Source organism: Magnolia sinica, chromosome 19 (genome assembly GCF_029962835.1).
Source record: "Magnolia sinica isolate HGM2019 chromosome 19, MsV1, whole genome shotgun sequence".
Taxonomy (NCBI): Eukaryota; Viridiplantae; Streptophyta; class Magnoliopsida; order Magnoliales; family Magnoliaceae; genus Magnolia; species Magnolia sinica.
In genome coordinates, this window is record NC_080591.1 from 34,319,512 (window position 1) to 34,333,282 (window position 13,771).

At 41.4% G+C, this 13,771-nt stretch overlaps 1 non-coding gene across 1 annotated transcript; it reads right to left on the reverse strand.

Annotated features, from left to right (window-relative positions):
• Positions 1-13,409: 13,409 nt before the first annotated feature.
• On the reverse strand, positions 13,410-13,516 carry LOC131235764 (small nucleolar RNA R71). The gene has a single exon (XR_009166285.1). It is a non-coding gene; the product is annotated as a small nucleolar RNA R71 (small nucleolar RNA).
• Positions 13,517-13,771: the final 255 nt, after the last annotated feature.

The following is a 13,771-nucleotide window of genomic DNA, read 5'->3' on the forward strand; positions in this document are numbered from 1 at the left end:
CTGTCGATGACCGGTCCTTCGAATTCTCGGTAGTCAAAGAATCTCCCGATGAGCAGTATCCTTGATTGGGTGACCTGTGGCGAATTCAAGAAGATTCGGCGCCATTGTCGTTGGAAACCCTCCTGTCCTCCATTGCTGAGATAGCACGTGCTACCTGCTCCAGCGGAGTACCTGTGGGCGACTCTGACTCTGGTGTAGTTGGCTGTCGTCATTTGGACCGTCCGCTCTACGGTTTGGAGACACGTGGTCCTCTTCTCCTGCCTTGCATGTCGCCTCCTTCAGCTGCACCGTCTCGAGCCCTAATCGTGATTAATGCAGTCATATCGTCGGAGACGCATGGCATCTCGACAGGAACTCGTGCTGCTCAAGTGACATACACAACGGATTCATCGGCGATGCGTGGCGTGTCGAAACGGTCTTCGGGGTCACAGTACCGCAAGGAAGCTTTTTATCTGGGGGATAAGCTGACGAGCCCCTCAGTTCTCGAGGCAATCTGCAGGAAATCGTCTGATGCTTTTGATTTTCCGTTGCCCGCCTCTTCTCCTTCACACAAAGTCGGACACGCATCACACTTTGAAGTTCGCTAGGCATAGGTAGCAGGACACGTGGGTGGGCTAAAATCCTCGTGCTTTTTGTGCGACGGGCCCTCGTCGGGTCCGGACCTGAACCCTGCCCCTACCTATTCAGCTGTTATCTCTCAACCTGAGACCCGACCTATAAGCCTAACCGCCTCAATCCCTGCCTCTACTACATCCATGTCCCATCCCAATATCTTGACCCCCATCTTCCACTCAGATTCCCCTGCCCCTATTTGGAAAACTCCTAGCCTTACCCTTTCACCCCTCCTCTCTTTTAATCCCTATCCTTTCTCTGACCCTGAACTCGACTCAGGTGGGTTCTGATTATCAGTCCCGTCCTTCTTCCCCAAATTCCACCCTTGCCTCCTACATTTCACCTGGCGACGCGTTGGAGTTGGGTCCGCTGATGCTGTTCGACGAAAATTTCTCTATAGAAATCCTAATGGCGGAACCCCTCCAGATGATAGCAGACCCGCATTCAGAGGCCACGCCCTCAGAAAAGGAAAGGGCGGATCTGATATCAAAGTTACAGAACAAACGCTGGATTAAAGAAGCTATTGGGAAGGTGGGAAGGTCTTTAGGCCTTTCCTTTGGAGATCAATTGGAAGATTAAGTTACCTTATTCCAGTGTATAGAAGACCGTGGTAGGCCCCTCCAAAAATGTAACTCGCCTACCAAACAACTGGCCAAAATATCTAATAACCGTGAGCTTTAACGTCTAGAAGCCAGTCCAGGGTTCCTTTTAGCTTTAAAAGCCTCACCCAGGAGACAGGGCAATCGGGGAAGGATGGTTATCCAATGAAGATCTCTCACTTTTGTTATCTAACTTTTCAATTTTTCTTGTCAAAATAAAAAATTTAGTTTTCTTTTTTAAAATATATTTTTTTTTTACAATTTGTCATTTTGTTTAATTTTTAAATTTTTTTTTTTCAAAATATCATTTTTTGAATCTCACTTTTGTTATATAACTTTTTAATTTTTCTTGTCAAAATACAAAATCTAGTTTTTTTTTTTAAATATATATTTTTTTACAATTTGTCAATTTTTTCACAATTTTGTTTAATTTTTTAAATTTTCTTTTTCAAAATATCATTTTTAAATCTCACTTTTGCTACATAACTTTTTAATTTTTCTTGTCAAAATACAAAATCTAGTTTTTTTTTTTTTTTTAAATATATATTTTTTTACAATTTGTCAATTTTTTCACAATTTTGTTTAATTTTTTAAATTTTCTTTTTCAAAATATCAATTTTTTATCAAATTTTTTTCTTTTCAAAATTATCAACATTATTTAAAGTTCTTAATTTTTTTTTTTCAAAATCTAGATTTTTATAAAATTACAGTTTTTTTTTTTTAAAATTTAAATTTTTCTTAAACATTGTTAATTATTTTTCTAAGCTTCTCAACTATTTTTTTTTTTTCGAAATTCATAATTTTTTTGAGCTTCTTAATTTTTGACTTGAGCATTAGAGACGGTCTTTAACAGGGCTATAAGACGGCTAAGGACCGTCTCTAATAGAGACGGTCTTTGTCAGTCTCAGATTACAAGTCAAAGACGGCCAATGACCGTCTCTAATGCAGATGGCCATTGACCGTCTCAGATGACGGCATATAAGACTGTCAAAGACCGTCTCTAATGCGGACGACCAATGATCGTCTTAAATGATCGCATATAAGACGGTCAACGACCGTCTTAAATGATTTGTGGACGTTCAAATTTTTAAGACAACATTAAGGACGGTCAGGGGTTGTCTAAAATTTTAGAGACGGTTTACGGTCGTCTCTAAAGCGTCTTTAAACCAAGCAATTTTAGAGACGGTCCAGAACCATCTCAAAATTCGTCCTTTTTTTTTTTTTTTTTTTTTTTTTTTCCATTTTTCACGTAGTGATCGTTGGATAGATGGTTAAATGTATGGTTGGATTTATTAGTTAATGAACAGTTGGATCGAATATGTCCAAATCAATGGTTGAGATTGAACCAGTTGATCTTGTAGATCGACGGTTACATCGGACTAATTGGGTACGTCGATCAATGGTTAAAATTTGATGGTCAAGATTTATTTGGGTTATTACATTCTACCCTAAAAAAAAAATTTCGTCCTCAAAATTTACATACCTATAATGTAAACAGGTGAGGGTATTTCTCTTGGATCTCGGCCTCTCGTTCCCAAGAAGCCTTTTCCTCGGTATAGTGACTCCACCGAACTTTGACTAACGGTATAACTCTAAATCGAAGCGCTTGGTCTTTTCGGTCAAGAATACGTACTGGGTGTTCGATATATGAAGCATCTTTTTGGATATCTAATGGTTGCCAGTTTCTAACATGAGAAACATCCTGCTCATATTTCTTTAACATCGACACATGGAAAACATCATGAATACCAGACAACTGAGGTAGTAAAGCAAGCCTATATGCGACAACACCAACCCTCTCTAGAACCTCAAATGGACCTATATACCTTGGGGCCAACTTTCCCTGTTTACCGAACCTCATGACGCCCTTCATAGGAGAAATCATTAAGAAGACGTGATCTCCACTGCAAACTCTAGATCTCTTCTGCGATTGTCTGCATAACTCTTCTGATGAATTTGTGCCGCGCCCAAACGGTTTCTAATGATAAAAATCTTTTCTGTTGTTTCTTGTACAATCTTTGGTCCAAGCAAACTACCTTCTCCAACTTCTACCCAACAATTTAGAGATCTACAAGGCCTCCCGTATAAAGTCTTATATGGCACTATGCCGATACTCGTCTGGTAGCTATTATTATAAGCGAACTCGATCAATGGTAAATAATCATCCTAATTCCCTTTGAAATCAAGCATGCAAGCTCGGAGCATGTCTTTAAGTATCTGATTCACTCATTCAGTCTGCCCGTCAGTCTGAGGGTGAAAAGCTGTGCTAAAATCAAGAGTGGTTCCCAGTGCCTTCTTTAAACTTCTCCAAAAACGAGAGGTGAACTTGGAATCCCGATCGGATATGATAGATACAGGCACTCCATGTAGTCTAACTATTTCTTTAATATAGAGTTTACATAATTCCTCTAGGGGATAGGTAGCACGAATGGGAAGAAAATGTGTGGACTTAATTAACCAGTCGATGATGACCCAAACTGCATCATGATTATTATGTGTCCATGGTAATCCCATAATGAAATCCATGGATATGTGCTCCCACTTCCACTCGGTAATTGACAGTGGCTGTAACATCCCTGACGACTTTTGATGCTCTGCTTTCACCTGTTGACACGTGAGACATTTGGCCACAAATTCAACGATCTCCCTCTTTATATTATTCCACCAATATTGCTTACGCATATCACGATACATCTTCGTAACTCGAATTCCGGCTACCTGCAATCTGTAATCAGTGTTTACGCACGATCCTAAGTCGTATCCCCTATTCCAAAGTCGACTCGACTCGAGACTTATATCCTTGCGACTGCGCCGTCGCCGTGTTCCAGTGCCGCATCTTGCGCGCTGAGGCGATACTCGGGCCAGGAGATGTGGGCCCGCGTTCAGTTCGAGGAAAATGCTGTGCATCGCAATTCCAAGAGAATATCCCATCAATCATATTAAATGTCAAGTACTCCATCCCATCATGTCAAGTACAACACCCATCCCCAAGTAACCCCAAAGTCAAAGCAACCCATGCCTTACATGTTAAAGTACACATCACCCATCACTCCATCACCTATCCCTCTCACTCGTTACAACCTCTCTGTCTCTCTCTCTTTCATTTCTCTCTCATTCCTCCCAAGCAATCGTCTAAGCTTCCATGAGAGAAGCTAGGTGTGGCCCACTCCCTACCACCCAATCCCACCCTCCAAAATTAATCTTAACCGTTGAATCTTGTTTCCTTGGAGCTCTAGAACCCATTGGTTGAAGAAGGAAGAAGAGATCTTGAGGTGGGTGTATTTTATGATTTGATTTATGTGATTTTGATGATTTGAGGGCCCACATATGGTGGGACCCATCATGATGTATGCATTGTATGATAGAGGAACTCATAGTGGCGGAGCTCCTCCCATCTCCACCGATCTCTCTCTCTCTCTCTTTTTCCTCTCTCTCTCTCTCTTGTGATGGGTGTGGCCCACTTGATCCACACTGTGCAGCTGTGTCGACCACATGCTGATGTATGTATTATAGATCCACCCCATCCATACATGGGATGTGGGGCCCAGCTTGATGCTGCCATGTGGGATTTCACCATGATGTATGGGTTTTAAATCCACTCTGTCCGTCTACGTGAGAACCACCTTGAATGTATATCCAGACCATCCATTTGGACGGTGGGCCGGCAGGCCACACTAGCAGCAATAGTTGCTGCATCGCCGTTAGCAATTCTGTGGGCCACAGCATGATGTATTGTTTCATCCACACCGTCCAGGCCATCTAGACGGTTCTGGACACCATTATGGACGGTGCTATGGCCCCCACTGTGATGTATGTGTATATCCACACCTTCCGTCCATTTTCCTTGGACGTGGGCCACCTTACACGTGTGGCTCGTATGTGGGTGGGACCCACCTACATGTATGTATTTTATCTAGTCGTCCATCAATGGACGCCGGACGCTATTGCCCTACAGATCAAAAATTAAAAAAATTAAAAAAATAATAAATAATAGCAATAAATAAATTATGTATATTAATTTATCATATATATATATATACACGATATATATATATACATGTATATGTGGTGGGCCCCATGTGGTACCCACCTGTCTGGAGCGGATTTGCTGGAGTACCTCCACCAGCTGTTTAGATGTTGTATTATCATCAGCGCTTGGTGCGTCTGATCATGAGGGATGCATTATATCCTAACCGCGCATCCATATGGGGACCACTGTGATATGTGTTGTATCCCACACCGTCCATCTGACGGTGGGCCCCTCCATGATGTATGTGTTGAAGCACACCGTCCGCTGGATTGGGATGGTGGGACCCACCTTGAATGTATGTGTTTTACCTACTGCTGGATGGTGGGGTCCACATTGATATGTGTTTTATCTATGTTGTCCAATCACGTAGACCTCCATGAAGTGTGTGTTTCATCCTAACCGTCCACTATCATCACTAAGTTCTGTGGGACCCACCCTGCACGTGTGGGGCTGGGGACCACCCTGATACTTGTTTTTACCCAAGCCATCCACTTGTTTTGCCAGATGGAAGCACCAAGATGTATTTATTTCATCCACACCGTCCAGATTGTGCTGGACGGTGCTATACAATATTTGGACAATGCTGATTTAAATGGATAGTGGGCCTCACTTGATGTAAATGTTGTATCCATTCCGTTTGGCCCCCATGATATATATGTTGTATATTCACACCATCCATTCATGTGGCCCCCTTTGTGATATATTTGAGGCCCATGGGCTGTGGCCCATTGAGATTATATATGGCCCACCGTGTATGAGGCCCATTGGTGCGGCCCATGTGATGTGGCCCACTTAATTGTATATGAGGCTCATTGGCATGACCCGTTGGTGCGGCCCACTTGATGCATATAAGGCCCATTGGTGCGGCCCATTGATATGGCCCATTGTGATGTATTTCTGGCCCATTTGGTAAGGCCCATTGTGATGTATTTTTGGCCCATTTGGTAAGGCCCATTGTGATGTATTTCTGGCCTATATGTCGTGGCCCATTGCGATATGTATTAAGCCCATGTCATGCGGCCCATTATGATATATATTACGTCTATGTGATGCAGCCCATCATAACGCGTATTAGGCCCATGTGATACAGCCCATTATGATGTGTATTCGGCTCATGTATTGTGGCCCATCATGTTGTATATGTAACCCATGAGTGAGGCCCATCGTGATGTGTATTAGGCCCTTGAGAGAGGCCCATGGTGATGTATATTGGGCCATTGTGTGAGGTCATGGGCCCACTATATGTTTGGCTCTATGTGGACCACTCTTTGGGAGTAATGATGGTTAAATGTCTACATTGATGGGCAATGATGGTTAAATATCCACATTGTAACCTTCTCTTAGACCCTTTGTTAGGCCGATTCTGATTGTTAAGGCCGATTCTAATTATTAAGGCCGATTCTAATTGTCAAGGCCGATTATCGAGGCCGATTCTGATTGTCGAGGTCGATTCTGATTGTCGAGGTCGATTCTGATTTTGAGGCCGATTCCGATTGTCGAGGTCAATTTTGATTATCGAGGCCGATTCTAATTATCAAGGCCGATTGTTGAAGCCGATTCTGATTGTCGAGGATGATTCCAATTATCGAGGCCGATTCTGATTGTCAAGGTCAATTCCGATTGTCGAGGCCAACTATTGAGGCTGATTCCGATTGTCGAGGCTGATTCTGATTATCGAGGCCGATTTCGATTATCAAGGCTGATTATATAGGCCGATTATCGGTGCCAGTTATCGATATCGATTATGAGTATGTGATAGCATAGCATCATGATACATGCCCATATGCATCATCTACATGTTTCTTATGAGATGTGGTTGACCATTGCATATGTCATTGGGCGGGTTGTTATGAGACTCCCTGATAGGCAGAGATTGTCTCACATGAGTGCACGGTATGTGCAGGATTGATACATAACTGGATTGTATGACTCATGCATCTCGCATTTTAGGATATGACTACTATATGCCTTAGTGACATTAGGGTCGTAGCCTCCACAGGAATATTATGGATGGCTAGATGGGGCACCAAAAATCTGTTACTAGCTTCGGGCCGCTATAGATGGCCCTGTGTGAAAATTTCTAAACCTCCGAGGCCAGGAGATGCCCCAACGTCGAGACCGAGTGGATACATAAGTGCCCAAGTACTGAATACTAACAGGCCACATGTCCCACTATATTGTGGTCGGTTGGGAAGGAGTGGTGGCCTTACCCCCCTGAGGGTAATGGGCATAACTAAGCTGAGTTTGACTAGCTCGTGATTGGGTCCGCTATCGACGTACCGGGTAGATATTGGCTGGCTACTAGCCATGCAGATAGTGAGGTCTCTTCCACTTGCATGGTTGTATGTCTAGTGGGTGGCAATTGCATGTAGAGTGTATTAGACCCCGATGATGATCCCAGTGATGTACGGTGTTGATATGTGGACTTATTGAGTGGTAGTTGCATACTCATTCATTCATTCATTCACTATCCACTTGGGCTAGTGGGGCGCTGTTACATGTACCTTCGTAATGGCTAAGATTTCAGTTGGGGCACACAATTAAACTGAGATCAGGAGTTTACCACATTCAGTATGATTATCCAAATTTAGGTATGGGACTGGTTTGGATAGAAGTCCCTTGTGATGGACCTTATAGCCTACGATACTATGTACTATCATCCCGACTTCTCACCTTGCATGGTCATTCGCACCACATATTGCATTGCATCATCGACATCTGATACTTTACTCTTTATGACTCCTTATTTGCATAGTTGACTTGTATTGCGTGTTCTGATATTGTATGACTCATGAAATTGTCAGTATTTTTGCTTACTCTAATATCGTATGATTCATAATCTTGCCATATTTCCGATATTGTATGTTTATGGCATTGTATTGAATACTTGACACTTATCTTGTGCACACACTTTCACCACCCTCTAAGCTTTTTATAAGCTTATGCACGATAGATGCATGTAAGTGATGTTAAGTTACAGCAGCATTGAGCTTGGAGTGTGCAGCGATCTTGTGGAGTTTTATTTTTCTATATATGTATTTCCATTTCAACACTGTATTCAAATCTTTATATCAGTAGATATATGATGATGATGTTGTTTTTATGATTTGGGTAAACTTGTGGTTTTGCTTCTTACGAGATAAATGTACATTGGAAAATCCTCCTTATAAGATCCCAAGATCGGAATCTGGCGTATATGCATTGGGAGCCGAGAATGGGGTACTAAGGAGGCTGTCGGCACCAGATTCGGCGATCAAAAATTTTGTGAGCCCGGTTTTCGAGTTTAGGGCATGACACATGTGATGTGACCCATTTGATGTTTATGAGGCCCATTGGTGTGGCCCGTTGATGTGGCCCACTTGACATTTATGAGGCCCATTCGTGCGACCTGTTGATGCGGCCCACTTGATGTATATGAGGTCCGTTGGTGCGACCGATGTGATGTGACCAATTTGATGTTTATGAGGCCTATATGATGAGGCCCAATGTGTTATATATGAAGCCCATGTGATGCTGCCCATTGTGATATGTGAGGCCCATATGGTAAGACCCATTATGATTGTATAAGGACCGTTGAGATTGTATGTGGCCCATTATGTTGTGTATGAGGCCTTTGTGTGAGGCCATGGGCCCACTATATGTTTGGCCCTATGAAGGCCACTCCTTAGTAGCAGTGTTGGTTAAATATCTACATCGATGGGCAATAATGGTTAAATGTTCACATTATGACTTTCCCTTAGGTCATTTGTTAGGCCGATTCTGATTGCCAAGGCCGATTATAGAGGTAGATTTTAATTATCGAGGTCGATTCCGATTGTCGAGGCCGATTATCGAGGTCGATTAAGATTGTCGAGGTCGATTCTGATTACCGTGGCCATTCCTATTATCGAGGCCAATTGTCGAGGTAGATTCTGATTATCGAGGCCGATTCTGATTGTCGAGGCTGATTGTCGAGGTCGATTCCGATATCGAGGTCGATTCTGATGGTTGAGGCCGATTCTCAGTATCGAGGCCGATTATCGAGGCTAATTTCGATTGTCGAGGCCGAGGCCGATTTCAATTTCGAAGCCGATTCTGATTCTGATTGTCGAGGGTGATTTCGATTATTGAGGCGGATTCTGATTATCGAGGCCGATTCTGATTATCGAGGCTGATTGTTGAGGTCAATTTCGATTGTTGAGACATATTCCAATTATTGAGGCTGATTATCGAGGCTAATTTTGATTGTCGAGGCCGATTCTGATTGTCGAGGTTGATTCCGATTATCGAGGCCGATTCCGATTGTAAAGGCCAATTATTGAGGCCGATTCTGATTATCGAGGCCGATTCCAATTATCAAGGCTGATTATATAGGCCAATTATCAATGCTGATTATCGGTGCCAGTTGTCGATACCGATTGTGAGTATGTGACAACATAGCATCATGATACATGCCTATAGGCATCATCTGCACGCTTGTTATGAGATGTGGTCGACCATTGCATATATCATTGGGCAAGTTGTTATGAGACTCCCTGATAGGCAAAGATTGTCTCACATAAGCACACGGTATGCACATGATTAATGCATGACTCATGCATCTTGCATTGTGTGTTGTGATTACTGTACGCCATAATGATATCAGGGCCGTAGCCTTCACAGGCATGTCGTGGATGGCTAGATGGGATACCGAAAATCTGTTACTAGCATTAGGACGCCACAGATGTCCTTGGGTGAAAATTCCTAAACCTTCGAGGCCAGGAGACGCCCCAATGTTGAGACAAAGGGGATACATGAGCGCTCGAGTTCTGAATACCAGCAGGTCGTGTCTCCCACTGTATTGTGGTCGGTTGGAAAATGGTGGTACCCTTACCCGCTTGAGGGTAAGTGCATAACTAGGCTGAGTTTGACCAGCTTGTAAATGGATCCGCTATCGACGTGTCAGGTAGATATTGGCTGACTACTAGCCAGGCGGATAGTGAGGTCTCTTCCACTTGCATGGTTGCACGTCCGATGGCGGCGATTGCATGTAAAGTGTACTAGACCCCGGTGATGATCCCAGAGATGTACGGTGTTGATATGTGGACTTATTGAGCAGGAGTTATAAACTCAACATCTTACTCATTCATTCATTCATTCACTATCCACTCGGGCTGGTGGTGCGTAACTAATTTGATATGTATAGCTTCTCAATGGCCAGGATTTTGGTTGGGGCACGTGACTAACTTGAGATCAGGAGTTGACCACATTGAGTCTGACTATCCAAATTTAGTATGGGACTGGTTAGGATAGAAGTCCCTTATGTTGGACCCCATAGCCTGCGATAGTATGTACCATCATTCCGACTTCACACTCTTGCATGGTCATTCGCACCACATATTGCATTGCATCCTCAGCATCTGATACTTGGCTCCTTATGTCTTCGCATTGCATAATTGATCTGCATTGCATACTCTGATATTGTATGATTTATAGAATTGTCAGTATTTTCGACATTATATGATTTATGGACCTGCATTGTATACTTGACACTTACCTTATGCACACACCTACACCATCCTCTAAGCTTTCTATAAGCTTATGCACGATAGATGCGTGCAGGTGGCGCTAGGTCGCAACAGCGTTGAACTTGGAGCATGCAGCCATCTTCTGGAGCTTTGATTATTGATATATGTATTTTCTTTTCAACACTATTCAAATGTTTATATTAGTAGATATGTGATGATGACGATGTTGCCTTTGTGATGATGACGATGTTGCCTTTGTGATTTGGGTAAACTTGTGGTTATGCTTATTATAAGTTAAATGTGCATTAGAAAAAAAATCCTCCTTGTAAGATCCTAGGATCGGAATCTGGCGTATGGACGCCAGGAGCCGAGAATGGGGTACTACGGAGGCTGTCGGCGCTAGATTCGGCAATTGAAAATTTTGTGAGCCTGGTTTTCGAGTTTGGGGCATGACAGATAGCTTGATATATAGGTGGGGACTACTTTCAACGGTCGAATTTAAATCACAATGAACGTGAATATCTAAGTAGGTTAAGTTTGTATTTATATTAAATCAGATTACGTGGTAACACTCGAGTACTGGAAAGTACGGGGTGTTACAGGACCGCCATAAACTTTACGCGATTAAGACATGATGAATTAGATACATACACTCAATTGAATTGCCCAAAAAAATTAGGGAGTTGTGGAATTAGAAACCCATATTCAGGTTCCCCATTGGAATTCTCAAGTTAGACGCAAAATTTAGAGACTACTAATTTAGGTACCCACGGAATAAATCTCCAAAATCCTATATAAGCTTTTTTTGAACTAAAATTCATCCTTAAATAGAGTCACAACCAAGAAGAACAAATTTTCCTTATTGGAATAGAGATTTTCAAATTATTCCAGAATTTGTGACTATTTCGATGAAATTTTGACACGTGGTGAAATCTCCACTAGTTGTAGAAAGAAGACACATTAGAAAATTTTAAAGAATTTTCCAATAGGTCACTTAGGTCTCCACCAACCTTTCTTTAAAATTTCACCTCGATTGGGTTCATGTAAAATTCCATAAAAATTCGACGGTAATAAAAATCAATAGAAATTCCTGTTGGACATTAAGATTTTATACACCTCGTAAGGATGGAACACCCTCTAAACCATTGAATCTTACCTCTTGAAATTTTTTAGAGCCTCAGGAACAAGTTAGGGGCTTAGGCTCCAAATTTTGAATAAATTGGACGTATGGATCAGAAGTTAAAATTCCTGGAGTAATAGACTATCAATATAAAATGATTTTGCGCGTTCACAACGACGACACTAAAGCTTAGGTTCAAAAAATGAATGGATGATTTGGGCTATCCTTTATAAAATCTATCCTAATTCATTCTTGTCTAGTCCGGTTAGGATATCTGGCTTTTAAAGGGAAACAAAGATTTTCCCCAAAGAATTAGAATGATCAGAACCATAGGTTTACGGAACCATAATCAGGTAAGGCTTAGGCGGATTAATCCAAATACCAAATCTCAAGGTCGAGATTTTCTTTGGGGAAGCATCTCAATTGCTACAAGTGGATCCTTAACACCCTAATTCTCACTTTTAAATAATACTTTACTCATTACTCAAAATTACTCATTTAAATTCATATTTCTGCTTTGGTTCTTCATCTAGTTCTAATTCTAGTTAAATTTAGAAGACACATAAGTTTAATCCCTGTGGATTTGACCTTCGTCTCATTGAAATTATTACTACATCGAGACAATACACTTGGAGTTACGAACAAGTTTTTGACGCCGTTGCTGGGGACTAATGGTTCCGTTTTTCTGAGATTAACTGGTTTTGGAATTATGTTAAGATTAGGGTTTGTTTATTTTCTATTTTTAGGTTAGGGTTTTTTTGAATTATTTTTAGAAACTAACTTGTCTTTCTAATTCTAAGTTGGGAACTTTCCTAATTTGTTTTTAGAAACTAACTTGCTTTTGATCTTAATATAGAAACTTCTAATTTGGTAACTTTTTTCTGATTCTCTCTCTTTCTATTTCTAGATTTCTTATTGCTTTAGGTTCCTTCTATTTTAGGTTTAGGTTAGATTCTGAACTTGAGGGTTGAGTGTGTTTCATTCCCAAGTGGGTTTGTGATAACACTTGACATCTCTTGAGTGAAGGAGGATTAGTTGAGGTGTTATCTATCCATCACAGGATTAGACACCACCAGAGATCCTTAGAGTTAACTGAAGTTATGGTTGCCAATCAACCAGCCAATCAACCTCCAAATCCATGTCAACCTAGCGTTGAGGAAATCCAGGATGAAAACGAGGTGCATGAGATACATCAAGCATCCCCGCCTCATACTTTATAAGATTATTTACAACCAGTGGGGGTGAGCACACCTTCATATATGGTTTTTTTAGAAAATATAGGACATATGGATATCAAGGCTAGGGTGATCCAATTCCTTCCAAAATTTCGTGGACTTGAATATGAAAATCCATATTCACACATGAAAGAGTTTGATGAGATTATAACTACTTTATATTTTCTAAATGTATCTGAGGACACAGTTAGGCTGAAACTCTTTCCATTTTCTTTGAAAGAGAAAGCTAAGACGTGGTTGCACTCACTACATCCATGATCTATTGGTAGATGGAACGACATGACAAGGGATTTCATTAAGAAAATTTTCCTATATCATAAAACGAACACCCTTAGAAAATCAATCATGAACTTCGCCCAAAAGGAAGATGAAACATTCTTCCAATGTTGAGAGCGGTTTAAGGATCTTGTCAATTCATGCCCACAACATGGTTTTAAAACTTGATGAATAATAAGTTTTTTTTTTTAATGATGGGATGACTTCTTCCATGCACCAAGTGGTCGAGACAATGTGCAATGGGGAATTCATGAACAAAGAGGTCAATGATGTGTGAGATTATTTTGACAAGTTTGCTGAAAACACATAATCATCGGATTTCTCTCTAAAATCTAGCATCACTTCTAGGCCTACTAAATCAAAGGAGAGGGGTGGAATATATCTTCTGAAAGAAGATGATGATATAAATGCTA